Genomic DNA, 17,748 nt, shown 5'->3' with positions numbered 1-17,748 from the left:
GGCCAGTCAAGGCACTTGTACAGGTGCCGCTTCCTGTGGATATTTTAATGGGCTTTTACAGCTCTCTGCTTGGTCCCGCCCCCTGCTTCCGGCCATATACAATGACTAGCGTGAGGCACCACTCTCGGTGCCGCTGACATTAGTTAAAAGGTATTTATGATTGCCATAATATTAAGAAGATACTTATGACACAGAATATGTGTCATAAGTATCTTCTTTGTATTATTTTCATAATTAATGACAGGGGAGGCACTGCCTCCCCTGACTGCACGTCCCTGATATATATATATATATATATATACATTGTGCCTATTATACATACACTAATATACAGTACTGTGCAGTATATGAGTGTGGATCATTAGGTCGACCCTAACTAGTTCGACGGTCAATAGGTTGACCCCTGTTGGTTGACATGGACAAAAGGTTAACATGAAAAAGGTCAACACAGGAAAAGGTCAACATGAGGTTTTTTACTTTTTTTGGTGTTGTTTACTCCTTAAAATCATCGGGAACCCCAATTAGTGTATTGCGTCCCCTCTTATGGCTCGCTTCGCTTGCCATGCTTCGGGCAAGGTAACGCGCTCCAGGTTACTGTTCACAGTCGTAGTCCACATGGATCGTAAAGTATGAAAAAGTTCCACAAATGAAAAAAATGTGAAAAACTCATGTCAACTGTTCCTGTGTCAAACTTTTCTTAATGTCAACCTTTTAACCATGTCGACCTAATGCATGTCAACCTAACAACCGGATACTGCCATAAACTATTATTAAATACTGACAATCTGACATTCATGAATACTGCTTTATACATTTATCCTATATATATTTGTCCAGATCTGTGACTCTGTGACTCATTTCCTAATGCTGGGTGGAGTCACAATGCTGGGCGGAGTCAGAGTCATAGACTCACAGATCTGGCCAAATATGCCATCTTCCCGGCCGGACGCGTCGTCCTCTCCGCGGTTATCGGCTCCTGTGCTGGGGTTAGGAGGGCGGCTGAGCCCGGGCACAGGATGCCATGATGAGGATGAGGCCGCCTCCCTCCGCTGCAGGTGCTGCGGCCACCGAGGATCCCGGATCCCCTCTCCCGAGTCCCTGTCAGCCGCCGGGGGTACGCCCTGCACATGTCACTGGCCGGCGCACTGCCGCCCGTCACCAGGCGCGACCCAGACTCTGAGATGCCGCCGCCATTACCCGAACAGCAGGAGTAGCAGCAGGTGTGAAGGAGCGCGCATCCGGGTCACTACAGCGCTGCTGCTCCAGAAGATTGTGTGTGTGCTGTATTGTGTAAAGTGTGTGCATGGGGTATGTTTACAGTGTACAATGTGTGAACGGTATGTATATACAGTGCCCCTCCCCCACCCGTGGCACCACCGCACCCGCCCCTCCACCATCCGCAGCATCCCCGCACCCCTTCCCCCATCCGCTGCACCCACCCCTCCCCCACCAGCGGCGACTCCGGACCCCCTTCCCCACCCGTGGCACGCCCGCACCTGCCCCTCCCCCACCACCTTCGGACCTTCTCCTTCATTCGCGGCCCCCACTCCCCCACCCATACACCTCCCGACCCCCTCCCCCATATGCGAACCCCCCCCCCCCCCCCCGCGCATCCGCCCCTCCCCCAACCATAGCACCTCCGGACACCCTCCCCCATCCGCGGCACCCCCGCACCCAGCCCTCCCCCAACCGCGGCAACACCGCACCCACCGCTCCCCCACCCCGCGGCTTCCCCGGACCCCTCCCCCATCCGCGTCTCCCCCAGCACCCGCCACTCCCCCAACCACAGCACCTACTAGGTGATTCATCGTGCCCTGCGTGTACTGCTCACACCGTCGCAAGGGGCTATGGCCCCTTAACCATCGCACGCCCTTTGTCGGTGCAATATTTAACCACTCACAAAATTATTATTGGAGGTAATACTCCATGTAATAAAAATGTGGCACACCCTAAGGGCGTGCAAGAGTTAAGGGGGCGTAGCCCCTTGCGACGGTGTGAAGAGCGCCCGTAGGGCGCGATGAATCACCTAGTTATTAATTACTGACACATGCAGTGCTGCATACAGTGTGTGTGTGTGTGTGTGTGTGTGTGTGTGTGTGTGTGTGTGTGTGTGTGTGTGTGTGTGTAATACATACTGATTTTGCTAGAATGTAGAATCACATTAAGCACTGAGTAATATTAATATCTTCTGGTGCTGAATTATGTTTGTTTGCAAGTGTCTGGAACAGCTAGGGCTATACTAGGACTATCTAATCTAATCGGTCTGCCCGAGTCTTTATCTAGTGAAGTCAGTCACGCATGTGCTGCAGTAGTTATCTCTGATCTGCCTCTTCCTCTGTTCATTAGCTGTGGCTCTACTGTGGTTGAGCACTAGTAGTGCAGTGATGTCACATAAGTGACAGTGTGTGGCTGCTGTGCAGTGCGCTGACACTAGGGGGTCAATCCAATTAGGAGCGAAGGGTGCGATGTGCTGTTGACACAATGTTTTAAAGCCGGCAATGGCATTAGATATCGCACCCTTCGTGGGCTGAAATCAGCCCAGATTTGCACAAAATTGGTTGGAGCCTATGGGGTAGCGAGCACTTTGTGCGAGTTCAGGATACTATAAAGTGCGTCTGCTGCTGCGATGACTCACAAGTTCATTGCAGCTAAATGGATTGACCCCTAGGTGTTTGACCCTGGCCTGAATACAGACATTGTAGCCATCACAACTCACAGGGTCAGTCAGTATAGTGAATGTATGTGAAAAGTATGTAAGACTACTATTATCAGGCAGTGTCAATAGGGTCTGTTTACCTTGGCCCTCGGAGGAGATAAAGTACCAACCAACCAGCTCCTGCCAGTTGGTTGGCACCTAGCTGATACTTTATCTCTCTTCATTTTATCTCTTTTCAAGGCTTAGTAAATGGACCCCAATATCTTGCATAATTACTGGCTCACATAGGGCGGGATGTATTAACATACATTGCCGCCCATCGCATTGATGTTGATCGCATATGTACTAACATACGCGATCAACATCACAATGCGGTGACGGGGGCCCCCCGCAATACCTGTGAGGTGGTCTGAGGGGGGTCTCCGCACAAGTCCGTCACCTCCCTGGGCTCTCCTTCTCCTCAGCTGCCGGAAACAAGGCAGCAGGCTGTCCCCGGCGCCTCCTCCTCCCCTCTTGCAGCCGGAAGCACCTCCGGCTGCGTTGCTAGGGGGAGGAGGAGTTTACCTTCCGGGTCCAGGTTGCCTGGAGGAAGGTTTGCCGGGGTGGAGGGGGGTCGGCATCTGTGGCGGGTTGCGGCGGACGGCGATAAGAAGCCCATAGGCTTCTATAGGGTATCGCCATCCAAAGATGGCGATACCCTGGGTGGCGAAAACCCGGCGGCTGGGTCTTAGTACATTTGAAAATGTGGTAAACCCCCAAAAAAAACATTTTTCCCTTAGTACATCCTGCTCATACAAAGGTAAACTGGTTTAAAATTAGGTTTGCAAAGCTTTATTTGAAATACTGTACAGAATGTATTTTTAGATGCCATTTCATGATTTACAAGCAACATCCATGTTAGCACTGTAACCGAGCCTTTAATGAAGTTAAAAAATCACTGTGACATGTCCTTTTTCTTTTTAATATGGGTGATAGTTCATTTCTATCCCATCTGTGACCCCCTTCTTCAGAATGTAAGCTCTCACAAGCAGGACCCTCTCCTCTCATGTAATTTCCCCTCTATTAGACTATCAATAGGGGGTAATTCAGATCTAATTGTAGATGTGCTAAATTTAGCACATCTACGATCATTTACTCTGACATGCGGGGGGATTGCCCAGCACAGGGCTAGTCCACCCCGCATGTCAGGCCCTAAACCGCAAGGGTGCAAAAACATTGCACGGTGGCAATGATTTTGCACTTGCTGAGTAGCTCCCTGCTTGCTACACACTTAGTCCTGGGTCGCAGCTGCTGCATGTGACGTGATGTGAGCCGCTGCGGCCCGCCCCCGCAATGGTCTGGACAAGCCTGGTTTGTCCGGACCACGTCCCGCCAATGTAGTTTTAACGCCGTTGGCACGCCCCCTCCCGCCTCTTCCTGTCAACCAGGCAGAGGCGATCGCAGCCTTGAGATGGCTGGTAGCATCTCCCGCACCCGCTGCGCGAGTGCGCACTCCACAAAGGGCTTCAGACTGCCGCTGCAGCAATCCAGTCTGAATTACCCCCATAGTTCATCAACCTGCTGCCCTCCAGCTGCTGTGGAACTACAATCCCAGCATGCCCTGCCTCAATTTTAGCATGCCTTAATAGCAAAACTGTGGCAGGACATGCTGGTATGTGTAGTTCCACAGCATCTGAAGGGCCACAGGTTGAATCTACTCCATACTGCCTACAATGCTCCTAACCCTCGGTTTATACCACCATGAGGATTATTTCAGTGTCCTGTCCTCTGATACAGCAATGTTTGTATACTATGTACTTGTCCTGCATTGTCTTATACTGTGTGGTTGTTTTCTTGTCTTGTGCATTTGTTTATGTATTTTGTTAGGCGCTGCAGAACCCTTGTGGCACCATATAAATAAACAATGATGATAATAATAATAATAATAATAATAATAATAATAATATTCCAAACTTGTATTACATAAAAGATCCCCTTACTTCTGGTTTATCCCGGAAAGCAACAGCTATAGCGCACACAAGGAAAAATATACTAAGCCTTGGAGAGTGGTAAAGTAGAGAGAGATAACTTCCATGTTACAGGCTGTGTTTGAAAAATGACAGGAGCTGGTTGGCTGGTACTTTATCTCTCTCCAAGGCTTAGTGCATCCGCTCCATGATTGTGATGAGTCTGAGATCATTGCTCATTAATTATATGATTACATACATTATGACAGGAGAGGAGACAAGGAGTCTGGCCTGTGGGAGTCTGCGCCAGTGAGTCTAGGTAGTAGTTTCATTTCTCTGGCTGCTGCCAGCCCCTCAAACTGCTGACCTGCCTGCCCTGGCCTGAGTTTTGTAAAAACGAAAAAGGAAATAATAAAACTGACACATATGCTGCTGCAGCTCAGACCCCACGCACCTATGTGCTCCACTGAGAACACACAGGGGGTCATTCCGACCTGATCGCACGCTAGCTATTTTTTGCAGCGCTGCGATCAGGTCAAAACTCTGCAATACTGCGCATGCGTATGCACCGCAATGCGCCGGCGCGTTGTACGGGTACAAAGCGGATCGTTGCTGGGCAAAGGATTTAACTAAGTATCCATTCGCACAGCTGATCGCAAGAAGATTGACAGGAAGAAGGCATTTATGGGTGTCCGTTTTCAGGGAGTGGTTGGAAAAATGCAGGCGTGTCCAAGCGTTTGCAGGGCGGGTGTCTGACGTCAATTCCGGGACCGGACAGGCTGAAGTGATCGCAGCGGCTGAGTAAGTTCAGACCTACTCAGAAACTGCACAAAACTTTTTTGTACCGCTCGACTGCACAAGCGTTCGCACACTTGCAAAGCGAAAATACACTCCCCGATAGGCGGCGACTATCTGATTGCAGCGCTGCAAAAAATAGCTAGCGTGCGATCAGGTTAGAATGACCCCCACAGTCTGTCACATGCTGACTGTAGCTAGCACCTGCCTCTACTCTAGCTACACAACAACAGCAGTAAGTGAGCAAGCACAGAGCCAGAGAAGTGACGTCACCGATTTGGAAGGCTGCCTGAGGCTGTTACTGCGGAACTAGACTCCTGACAGGGTGGATCACAGTGAGAAAAGAGAAGATGGAGGAGCTGGTGCGGAGACAAGAGAGCCAGGCACTCACTTCTTCACACTGGAAAATTACTATCATTACTGTTGCTTCATTTTTCGACTGCGTCACCACCCTATATAAAGGAGGAGTGTTTCAGTGACAGACTGTTGGCTGACTGCACAGCGAAAGAAAGACATCATCTTCACCATATGCATAAGGTGACACACACAACTTACAACTTGTTACACTGACTTAAGCTTACGCACAGTCAGACCCGGATTAACAATGGGACGGATGGAGCTGCAGCTCCAGGCCACCCATTAAAATAGGCGCACGGCATTTGCTGAGCTGCTGCTGTAGACAGGAAAACATTTTTCCTTGCTACAGCAGCTTTCCACAGGTCGTCCAAGCCCGTGCACCCCGGCCGCAACCCCCCTTCACCCCCTCCCACAGCGCCGCCCGCATAAACTATATATTCAGGCCGGCGCAATGGCCCTGGCTTAGCCCTCCCTGTGCCGCTTACACACTGATGTCAGGATGGTGTGTAGAAATACACATATATTTATACATAGACGTGTGTGTGTGTGTGTGTGTGTGTGTGTGTGTGTGTGTGTGTGTGTGTATATATATATATATATATATATATATATATATACACTGCTCAAAAAAATAAAGGGAACACTAGAATAACACATCCTAGATCTGAATGAATGAAATATTCTTATTAAATACTTTGTTCTTTACATAGTTGAATGTGCTGACCACAAAATCACACAAAAATTATCAATGGAAATCAAATTTATTTACACAGATGTTCTATTGATTTAATGAAATTACTTATCAGGAAAAAGAAAAATGTCCTGGTGGAATTGGAAGCGGAGATTAAACTAAAAGAGTCTGAAATGCTCAGCTTTAAGGATAAGGACGACTATCAAATAAATGAAAAGGTTCTTAACAAGAAGCTTGAACATGTTGAAGGGGAGGTCATAAAAGGAAAAGAGAAAAAGTTTATTAGGGACAAGAATGACTACAATCAAGGACAGACAAAAAGTTGGAGTAGATTCAGGGCACGGAACCAGTTCAATGGGACAGGAAGATATCACTGGAAAACAATACCGAACAGAGGGAGAACCACTAGGAACATGAGTACAGATTCCGCATCAAGCCCACACATAAGAACAACCAACAGGTTTTCAGCTCTACAAAAAAGGGATTCAACGGGTGACCAGGATTTTTTATCATTAAGAACGGGTGCACGAACAAAAGATACGGTAAGAAATATGGTGAAAGAGGACAGCAGACAGGCATCACCAATGAAAAGAAGGTTCCTAGAAGAAGAGGAAAACGGGGCGGTAGGAGGGAGAGAACAAAAGAGAAGGAACCTGTAGTAGCCGAACCACAAAGTAAAGGCATCTTCAACCTGTCCAAGCACATTTTAACCAAACCCGAGGTGACACTTCTGAATAAGGGACTATCATTCGCACCTACGAGTGGTTTAAATAAATTTGAGACTTTTTTTTATTTAAATAAATTTATACGTAAATTAACGTTGAAAAGACATTTTTTTGAGGAAAGAAGAAGCCGTCATTAGCAATTATGAAGACAGATCCAAATCCGGTGGTTTAAAACCAACATCTAAATACTATCCCTTGGAATCCAAAGGCAACAATGTCAGCATTTTTTATGATTTGGTGAAGAAGGATTTATGCGACACAGAACTAAAACCAGTCAAGGAGAAGAATATGAATAACCGGGAATGTGAAGCTTTGAAGAATTTACAGAAAAATAACAATATAGTTATAAAACAAGCTGACAAAGGGGGGGGGGGGGGGAATAGTTATTATGGACCATGATGTATACACCAAGGAGGCACAAAGACTTTTGGGAGACACAAATTCATATATACCATTACAAAGTGACCCGAAAGAAGCATTTGTGGATGAGCTCAGAACTCTACTTTTACATGGCCTCCAGGATAATGTGCTAACTAAAGATGAATATCAATATGTGATGCAGTCTAATAATCCCATTACCCTCATCTTCTACTTCCTGCCAAAAATACACAAATCCTTGACTAACCCACCTGGCAGACCAATAGTGGCAGGGATAGGGTCGCTTACTGCAAACTTATCAGAGTATGTTGATGTGTTCCTAAAAAAGTATGTGAAAGAGCTTCCATCATTTTTAAAAGACACTACATTGGTACTTAACATAATAAGAACGGTGGAGTGGAAAGACACATACATATGGGCGACTGTGGATGTCCAATCCTTATATACATGTATTGAACATTCGAAGGGCATAGCTGCATGTAGGGAGTTTTTGGAAAGCGACCCTTCCCTGACTTGCACCCACAGGAATTTTATATTTGATCTTATGCACTTTATCCTTAGCCATAACTATTTTAATTTTTAAACCAGTTTTATTTACAATGCTGCGGTACAGCGATGGGAACAACATTTGCCCCGAGTTTTGCTAACTTATTTATGGGAAGTTGGGAGAGAGTACATGTTTACAATTCAAGAGTCTTCAAGGAGAAAGTGATACTATATAAACGATACATTGACGATATCTTAATTATCTGGGACGGCACAACAGAAACTTTTAATGATTTCCTCAGGACACTGGGAATTAATTATATGAATCTCGTTTTCACCTCGACTGTAGATAGTAGATCTATGGAGTACCTAGATCTGATTTTAACTGAAGAGAATGAAGGGGTCACTACAAAAAATGTCATCAAAAAAGTCGACATGAATAGTTACTTGCAGTATCAAAGTAACCATTTAGAAAGGTAGAAGAACAATATCCCGGCATCCCAATTCTCAAGAATAAAGAGGAATTGCACCAGCTCTAAGGACTGTGATGACCAACTTGAAGTTTACAAGAAAAGGTTTGAGGACAAAAAATATCCCGGGTCTATTTTAAATGCAGCTCTGGAAAAGACAAGAGCCCTGAGCAGAGAGGAACTACTGACGTATAAAACCAGAGAAGATAAAAAAAGACTCAGTGGCCTTTATTACCACCTTCAGTCAACATGAAAAAGTAATAAAAAAATCCCTTAGAACCCATTGGGACATCCTCCTAATGGACCAAGTGCTCAAAGAGATCCTACCGCCCCAACCAGAACTTATTTTCAAAAAGTCAATAAATTTGAAGGGCCTTACTGCACCAAGTATGTTAAGAGAAAAATCCATCTGCAAGACTCCAATGCTGAAATGCACAGGGTCGTATAAGTGTGGAAAATGCAACATATGCAGATATCTGCACCGGAACAGAAAAACCTTCAGTGGCACAGAAGGCAATAAGGAATACACCATAAAAGACTTTATGAACTGTAACACATCATCCGTGATTTACCTCTTGGAATGTACCTGCAAAATGAAGTATGTGGGAAAGACAAAAAGACCCTTAAAAATACGGATCCAGGAGCATATAAGGAACATTAAGAACAAAGTGGAAAGTCATGCAGTTTCCAGACACTTTACATCACAGCATAATTCCAATCCAGAGGACATTACATTCAAGGCTATTGAACACGTGGACTTGGGAGAGAGAGGAGGGGACCTCGCAAATAAACTTTCCAGACGAGAAATGTACTGGATATTCCAGCTACAGACTTTACATCCAGCTGGCTTGAATGAAGGATACGAAATCGCACCTTTTCTATAAGGTGTAGTATCCTTCACCCCTCTCTCTCTTTTTTATATTTTTTACCTCTTTTACCTTCATGTATTTCACGGTATTTAATAAGGCACGGTCTGCACTTTTATGATTAAAATTTTTTAATAACCTGGTCTTTGGTGTCATGGTGTCTGTTCAATCCGCGTACAGTCAAACCACACTGGTACGCCCAATCTCATCTGATCTTGGAAGCTAAGCAGTGTCTGCGCCTGACCAGTACCAGGGAGGGAGACTGCCTGGGAAGATCAGGTACTGTAATGATGACAGACGATGTCCAATGAATATTGACCAAATAACAGCACCAGTACAGAATCACGTATTTTAGTAGTTTTTTAATATCACTGAATAATATTATTCGGACGCACTTTTTGACGTATTATACACACACTTGTTCTCATATGTCTGACATATACTTTTAATACAATAAATAATAGTCACGGGTCTTATTATTGAGATAAGCCTCATTGTCACATTTGTATTACTATTATTATTATTATTATTATTATTATTATTATTGCTTAATAATTTTAGGTCACTTATAGATTCACCCAGTATATTGCACTAGCACTTTATAAATAGTACACTGGCAGTGGTTAACATACTCTATATAATATACCCGTTTATCAGTGGCGTGCAGTGAGGTCAGTGGCTGGTGAGGCATGCCCACTAAAGCTGCTTCTATGGCCGCTGCCAGAGGCAAGTTTAGACCTCACGGAGCCCTAAGCAACACACCAATTTGGGGCCCCCTTCCTCATACAATCCATAGCACTATGGGGGTCATTCCGAGTTGATCGCTAGCTGCCATTGTTCGCAGCACAGCGATCAGGCTAAAAATCAGCATTTATGCACATGAGTATGCACCGCAATGCGCAGGTGCGTCGTACGGGTACAATGAGCATCGTGGGTTTGCATAGAATCTAACGAACATTCCAGTCACACGGCCGAACGCAGGAAGATTGACATGAAGTGGGCGTTTCTGGGTGTCAACTGACCGTTTTCAGGGAGTGCTTAGAAAAACGCAGGCGTGGCAGAAAAAACACAGACATGGCTGGGCGTTCGCTGGGCGGGTGTGTGATGTCAAAAGCTGTCCCTCCATCGTTAGAATCAACGCACACGAAGAGTAACTACAGGGCTGGTCTTGTTTTGCACAAAATGATTTTGCAGGCGCTCTGGCGTTTGCACTTCTGCAAAGCTAAAATACACTCCCCAGTGGGCGGCGACAATGCGTTTGCACGGCTTCTAAAAGTAGCCAGCGAGCTCTGCTTGTGGTGGAGGCTGGAGACAAGCAGAGTCATCCCTGGCCAGCAGTACCAGTTTAGGAATGGGCTCTACCTAGCGCAGTTTAGGAACAAGCTGCAGGCAGGGAGGGTTAGGGTAATAACCTAACAGTTTTCGGTATTCTGACCATCGTCATCTCAAGCGCCACAATTCTAATACCATCCCTCACAGTGGTTGAAGTGGGGATATGGAAAAGTGAAGGTTGCAATTATGTGCGCACCGAAGGCATGTACGCCCTGGATAAGGGGGCATGGTCACTCACAAGGGGCGTATCCTTTAGTGTCGTTTATCACACCATATACTCCTTATACACCACAATAGTAAGACCCCTTATACTGTCTAGTACTGGTGCCCATTTCACATTATACCAAACAGTATGTGCGGAAATTCACATTATAGCACACAGAATGAGCCGAAATTCACATTATATAGCACACAGAATGAGCCGAAACTCACATTATAGCATAGAGAATGAGCCGAAATTCACATTATACCACACGTTATGAGCCGAAATTCACATTATACCACACAGAATGAGCCAAAATTCACATTATAGCACACAGAATGAACCAAAATTCACATTATAGCACACAGAATGAACCAAAATTCACATTATAGCACACGGTATGAGCCGAAATTCACATTATAGCACATGGTATGAGCCGAAATTCACATTATAGCACACAATATGAGCCAAATTCATATTATGCCACATGGAATGACAAAAAATTCAGGGGGAGTGACAGCAGGGACAGGGAGAGTGAAAGAGGGACAGGGAGAGTGACAGCAGGGACAGGGAGAGTGACAGAGAGTGACAGGGAAAGTGACAGCAGGGACATAGGGACAGGGAGAGTGATAGAGAGAGGGACAGCAAGGGCATACTGTAGGGACTAGGGAGAGAAAAAGGCAGCAGGGTAGGATTACCTATTTAGCAGCGGAGGTGCTAAGGATGCTGTGGTCTGCGGTGCGGTGGATGAGGAGGCTGTGGTTGGCATTGGTGCGGAGGAGGCAGAGGTGCAGGGAAAGACTGAGGGCTGCGTTGCGGCTGAGGGTGGTGGAGGTGTAGCGAGGAGGAGGCAGAGGGCGGCGGCACTGCGGCTCCTATGACTGCAGCGCTACTCTTTCAAATCTGCTGCGGACCGGCAGCCTATCAGGAGCGGTACACCACAGAAGATCCGCTTATACACGATAGACCACAGAAGAGCCTTATGTATATAATATAATAAACTGATTTATTTTATTTATAAAAAATAAATACATATAATAAATATAACATGTATGTTTGTTGTATTAAAAATCCTAGTACCGGTATTCACATATATGGACAGACAAATAGTATGAAAAAGATTAACTGACGATTCAGAGTGGAGAGAATAGAGTAGATTATTGAGACAAAATAAAATAGGATGGAATGGGTAGAAACGCTAGTGTGCGTTTTACTCTACCCATCAATATGTATGTTGTTTCTTAGTAAAAATAATATTGGTTATAACGATCCAAAAGGTATTTTGACCTGCTTGGTATCTTCTTGTTTTTTTGGTATTTTCCTTTATAATGATACTATGTCTCAACCAAAGCCATGGTAGTAGTCACAATGTCTCAGTTCAAATGGATACCTTTATATTTTGTTACTTACGGACTCTCCGTTGCTGGAGGTGCCTGTCCGCACTGGTCCGAAATGACCCCCTTGGAGTCCGACTGGATGTTCCTGCCGGGGCGCTTATGTGCGCTGGTTCGGTGTCCGACTGGATGTCCCTTCTGGATGCGCATGCGGGTGCTGATCTGGGGTCCGACTGGATGTCCCTGCTTGGAGGCACGTGCAGGCGCTGATCCGGGGTCCGTCTTGATGTCCCTGCTGGAGGAGCGTGCGGGCGCTGGTCGGGGGATGAGCGGTGCTGATCGGGGGAGGGGGTGCAGGTGATTAGCAGTGAGCGACGGTGTGTTAGGGGTGATGAGCGGGGGGGAGGGGGGTTTGAGCAGTGAGCGGGGGTGAGCTGGGGGTTATGAGTGACGCTGAGTGGGGGGGGGAGTTGATGAGCAGTGAACGGCGGTGAGCTGGGGGTGATGAGCGGCGCTGAACGGGGGGTGATGGTCAGTGAGCAGCTGTGATGAGCGTCGGTGAGCGGGGGGGGGGCTGGGAGTGATGATGTGATGAGCGGGGGGGCTGGGAGTGATGAGCGGTGAGCTGCTGTCATGAGTGGGGGGGGGCTGGGGGTGATGAGCGGTGACCTGCTGTGATGAGGGGGGGGGGGGGCTGGGGGTGATGCCCGGTGAGCTAGGGTGGATGAGGGGGGGGGGGGGTGATGACAGGTGAGCTAGGGTGGAGGAGCAGCTGTGATGAGTGGCAGTAAGCGGGGAGGGGGGCTGGGGGTGATGATGTGATGAGGAGGGGTGATGGGCGTGATGAGCACAGAGCAGTGATGAGCGGCGCCGGCGGTGACTGGGGGTGATGAGCGGCGGAGACGGGTCCTGGGGGTTATGAGCGGGGGGGCATGATGAGCAGTGATAAACGGCAGCGGCGGTGATCGGGGAATGAGCGGCGGTGATCGGGTGATGAGCACGGCAGCGGTGAGCAGGGGGCGCTGGGGCTGATGAGCGGCGGGGAGTGAATTCAGCAGCGCCCGTTGCTCGATGCAACCGCGTAGTCAGGGGTGCAGAGACGGCCAGGGACTTACAAGAAGTTTAGAGGATCTGGCTGCTGGCCGGATGAATGGAAGAGGGACCCGACCCGGGCTGCAGGTTGCTGATCGGCAGCGGAAGTGATGGGAAACTCTCATTATTTTGCCCAATCATATTTGCATCAATGACAGGGGCGGGCTTTCATATGGGCAGAAAGCACGCCCCTGTCACTGAGGCACTCATACTAGTGCCGCCTGTCCTGCTTTTTTTAATGGGCTTTTACAGCCCTGTCTTTGGCCCCGCCCCCTGCCCGCCCCCCGCTTCCGGCCTTTTGCCATTATCCGCAGGCGGCACCGCTCTAGGTGCCTCCAAAACAAATTTGAACATGTTTTAAGATGATTACAATAATATAAAGCATATACTTATGTCACACAATATGTGTCATAAGTATCTTCTTTATATTATTGTAATCATTAATGACAGGGGAGAATGACAGTGGAGGCACTGCCTCCCCTGACTGCACGTCCCTGCCGTTTATTTGATGTTTTTTGAGCTGTTGCCATGGAAACCGTGCTTTTAACATGTATACATATCATTATACTTTGATATTACCATTTGTTTCTATCATTCTATGTATGTAATCCCGTTGCTATGGAAACTGATATGCCTGGATCCTAGGAGTGTCTGCTTATCCACTCAAAGATGGCCGCCGCAGCCTCACTGAAAAGCATACAAAAGAATCCCACACAAAATGGACCTTTTTGATGGAACACAAGAAGACAGAACACCTCTCTCTGTTTATGAGCCGCTCAGAACAGCCGTGGGCGCATGCGCAAGAGGACTTGTGAAGCCAGGAGCCGCCGCGGGCGCATGCGCAGTCGCCGCCGGAAGTGGGGCGGAAGTACCAAGCCGAGTCCTCCGTCACCGGAAGTGTGGCAGAAGTGCCTTCTAATTACACTCTGGACTGTTTTAAACGTTTTTAACCTTTGAAATCAACTCGTTTTTACTATTAATAAGTGTATTTGACCTGGTTCTCACCCCAGCTATGCTGTAAATGAGCTTTCTCAATGCTAATTGTATAATCAGATCACATTATCTATTATGATGTCACAACCCCCTAACTAAGTAATATGGGTATAAATAGACATGCAGCTTCATTCTGTCCCTACCCCTTGAAGAAGTCTGATGAGACGAAACGCGTTGGACCTGCACTGACCCCCCACTGATTTCAAGTTAAGTCTGATTTCATATCCTTTTACATTTATTATTTTCATATGGTCTTTTATATGAAAAAAAAAATTCTTGTATTTTAAACTCCTGTTTTTGAAACCTGTTTTTACTCTCATATACATATAGGGGTATATGCAATTGCGGTTGAATTCCCGAAAATGTCGAAAACCAGGACATTTTTTCGCCAAAAAAAAAAAATCGACAATGCAATACAGTACTTTTCGTAAAAAAAACTGACTTTTCAAATTCGACTTTTTGAAATTCGACATTTGACAAATTCAACATTTCTGCAATGGTACAAATGCGGCTTTTCGACAAAAGTATATTCAATTGAAGAATGTAAATTCGACAACAGTGCTTTTTGACAGTAAATTCGTCATTTTCAATCCGCCTCACTTTGCTGGCGGAATGTAATAAAAAAATTTAAAAACATGGTTTTTTTTTTGTTTTTTTATTGCTAATAGCAAATCTATTTATATTAGAAGGGATTAGGTACTTGGTTTGTCTATTTATGAGGCACAAGTATTATTTATATATTTTTTAAAATATTATTATTATTTTTTTATGGAATGGGTGTCGACATGTATGTAATAAAGTTGTACTTTCAAGGTGTGCGTGTCCTGTTTTTATTTGTGTATTTTTTTGCAGTAGAACTACAGGTACCAGCGGGCCCGTTTCCCCCCGCATGCTGGTACGTGTGGCTCTCCAAGTTCCAGCTTGCGGGGGAGGTTTGCTGGGACTTGTAGTTCTTCTTCCAAAAAAAACAAAAAAAACAATATTCTTTCATTTTACTCGAGGCTATCAGCCCCCCATCCGCAGCCCTTGGATGGGGGGGACAGCCTCGGGCTTCACCCCTGGCCCTTGGGTGGCTGGGGGGGACCCCTTGATTGAAGGGGTCCCCACTCCTCCAGGGTACCCCGGCCAGGGGTGACTAGTTGGGTATTTAATGCCACGGCCGCAGGGAGCTGTATAATAGTGTCCCCCGGCTGTGGCATTATCTGTCCAGCTAGTGGAGCCCGGTGCTGGTACAAAAAATACGGGGGACCCCTACTCTTTTTGTCCCCCGTATTTTTTGCACCAGGACCAGGCGCAGAGCCCAGTGCTGGTTGTTAAAATATGGGGGATCCCCTGTATTTTGGCAACCAGGACCGGCTCAAAGAGCCCGAGGCTAATTATGCTTAGGAGGGGGGACCCCACGCAATTTTTTTCGGGTTTTTTGTACCATCTGAAAAGTCGATTCAAAATCCGTCAATTGGTCCGTTTTTCGACAGCGGGACTGTCGAATCCGTTTTTTATTGAATATGTCGAATTCCGGCACCCGCCGGCCGGAATTCGACGGTCGAATTTAAAAACGGGCGAAAAATTGCCGCAATTCGCCCGGAATTGCATATACCCCTAAAACTTGTTTTTATAATTGTATAACTTTTTTGGCTTTTCATTTTAAACACATCAAACCACTGTTTTTAGCCACACTTGTCGCCGGTACCCCTATCTCCCCATTTTTTATACCTTTTAACAATACTATACCAGTGTTGTAATTTTAGGGTTTGGCTGACACCATTTGATAAGGTTACGTGGGCTTTTATTGTTTTTTATTACACTTGTAACGTATATTATTCGTTTACATAGTCTTACTGAGATTTCACCTCACAAGTGGCGCTGTACTATTTCTTTTTGCATATATATATATATATTCTAATTGTAAAGCGCAACGGAATATGCTGCGCTATATAAGAAACTGTTAATAAATAAATAAATATATATATATATATATATATATATGCATACATACATATACACTGCTCAAAAAAATAATGTGAACACTAAAATAACACATCCTAGATCTGAATGAATGAAATGTTCTTATTAAATACTTTGTTCTTTACATAGTTGAATGTGCTGACAACAAAATCACACAAAAATGATCAATGGAAATCAAATTTATTAACCCATGGAGGTCTGGATTTGGAGTCACACTCAAAATTAAAGTGGAAAAACACACTACAGGCTGATCCAACTTTGATGTAATGTCCTTAAAACAAGTCAAAATGAGGCTCAGTAGTGTGTGTGGCCTCCACGTGCCTGTATGACCTCCCTACAACGCCTGGGCATGCTCCTGATGAGGTGGTGGATGGTCTCCTGAGGGATCTCCTCCCAAACCTGGACTAAAGCATCCGCCAACTCCTGGACAGTCTGTGGTGCAACGTGGCGTTGGTGGATGGAGCGAGACATGATGTCCCAGATGTGCTCAATTGGATTCAGGTCTGGGGAACGGGCGGGCCAGTCCATAGCATCAATGCCTTCGTCTTGCAGGAACTGCTGACACACTCCAGCCACATGAGGTCTAGCACTGTCTTGCATTAGGAGGAACCCAGGGCCAACCGCACCAGCATATGGGGCAATATTTACTAATATTCGTGTTTGAGTCGGTTTGTGTAGTGTTTAAACTCGTTTTGTATCGGGTGCATTTTCATGCAACTTTTTGAATCCATATACGCAAAGTTACGAAGCAGTCGACTTTATGGTTTTCGTGTTTTCCGATGTCGATGCCAGTCGGGGTTTTTTGGCACATTTACGGCCGTCATTATCGTTTGCGTACGTGTTTTTGTTGTATTTGCTGTTTCTTTTCCTAAGTTAAACGCGGCAGGGTTTTTTTTCTTCCCGCGGCCGCATTTTCACTTTCAGTTTCGATTTTCATCCCCGTTCGTGATTGGTTGTGTTTCAGATGGTAGGAGTGTCTGTGCGCAACCATATAAATACGCCCCAAACCGTCCGCACCTCGTGGGTTTAGTTAGTGGTGAGGAGGAGGGAGGTTGTGCTGTGGAGGTAGGTGAATTTGTGGTTTGAAGAGGAGTGGTGGTAGCGATTTCTGAGTGTGGTATTGTGTTTGAAAGTCGTCTTGTCATTCTTGTTGCCTTGTATTTTGTGGTTTTATCTCATTTTTAGTCCAAGTTTTTTTTTCTTTATAGTCCCTTGTCAGTGTTTGTGTGTGTGTGTGTGTGTGTGTGTGTGTGTGTGTGTGTGTGTGTGTGTGTGTGTGTGTGTGTGTGTGAGTTGTGTAATGGTAGTGGACGAGTGTGTTGTTTTTTTTTTTCCTGTGTTAACTGTTTAGACACACAATTATGTGTGACTCAGAGGTGGAGGGTGTGAGTGAGGGGGAGGAGGTTGGTCAGGTGGAGGAGGTGAGTGTTAGTGAGGTGGAGGTGGGTGAGGTTGCTGCA

The sequence above is a fragment of the Pseudophryne corroboree genome, chromosome 6 (genome assembly GCF_028390025.1).
Source record: "Pseudophryne corroboree isolate aPseCor3 chromosome 6, aPseCor3.hap2, whole genome shotgun sequence".
NCBI classification, from domain to species: domain Eukaryota; kingdom Metazoa; phylum Chordata; class Amphibia; order Anura; family Myobatrachidae; genus Pseudophryne; species Pseudophryne corroboree.
Note: the sequence above shows the minus strand (reverse complement) of the source record.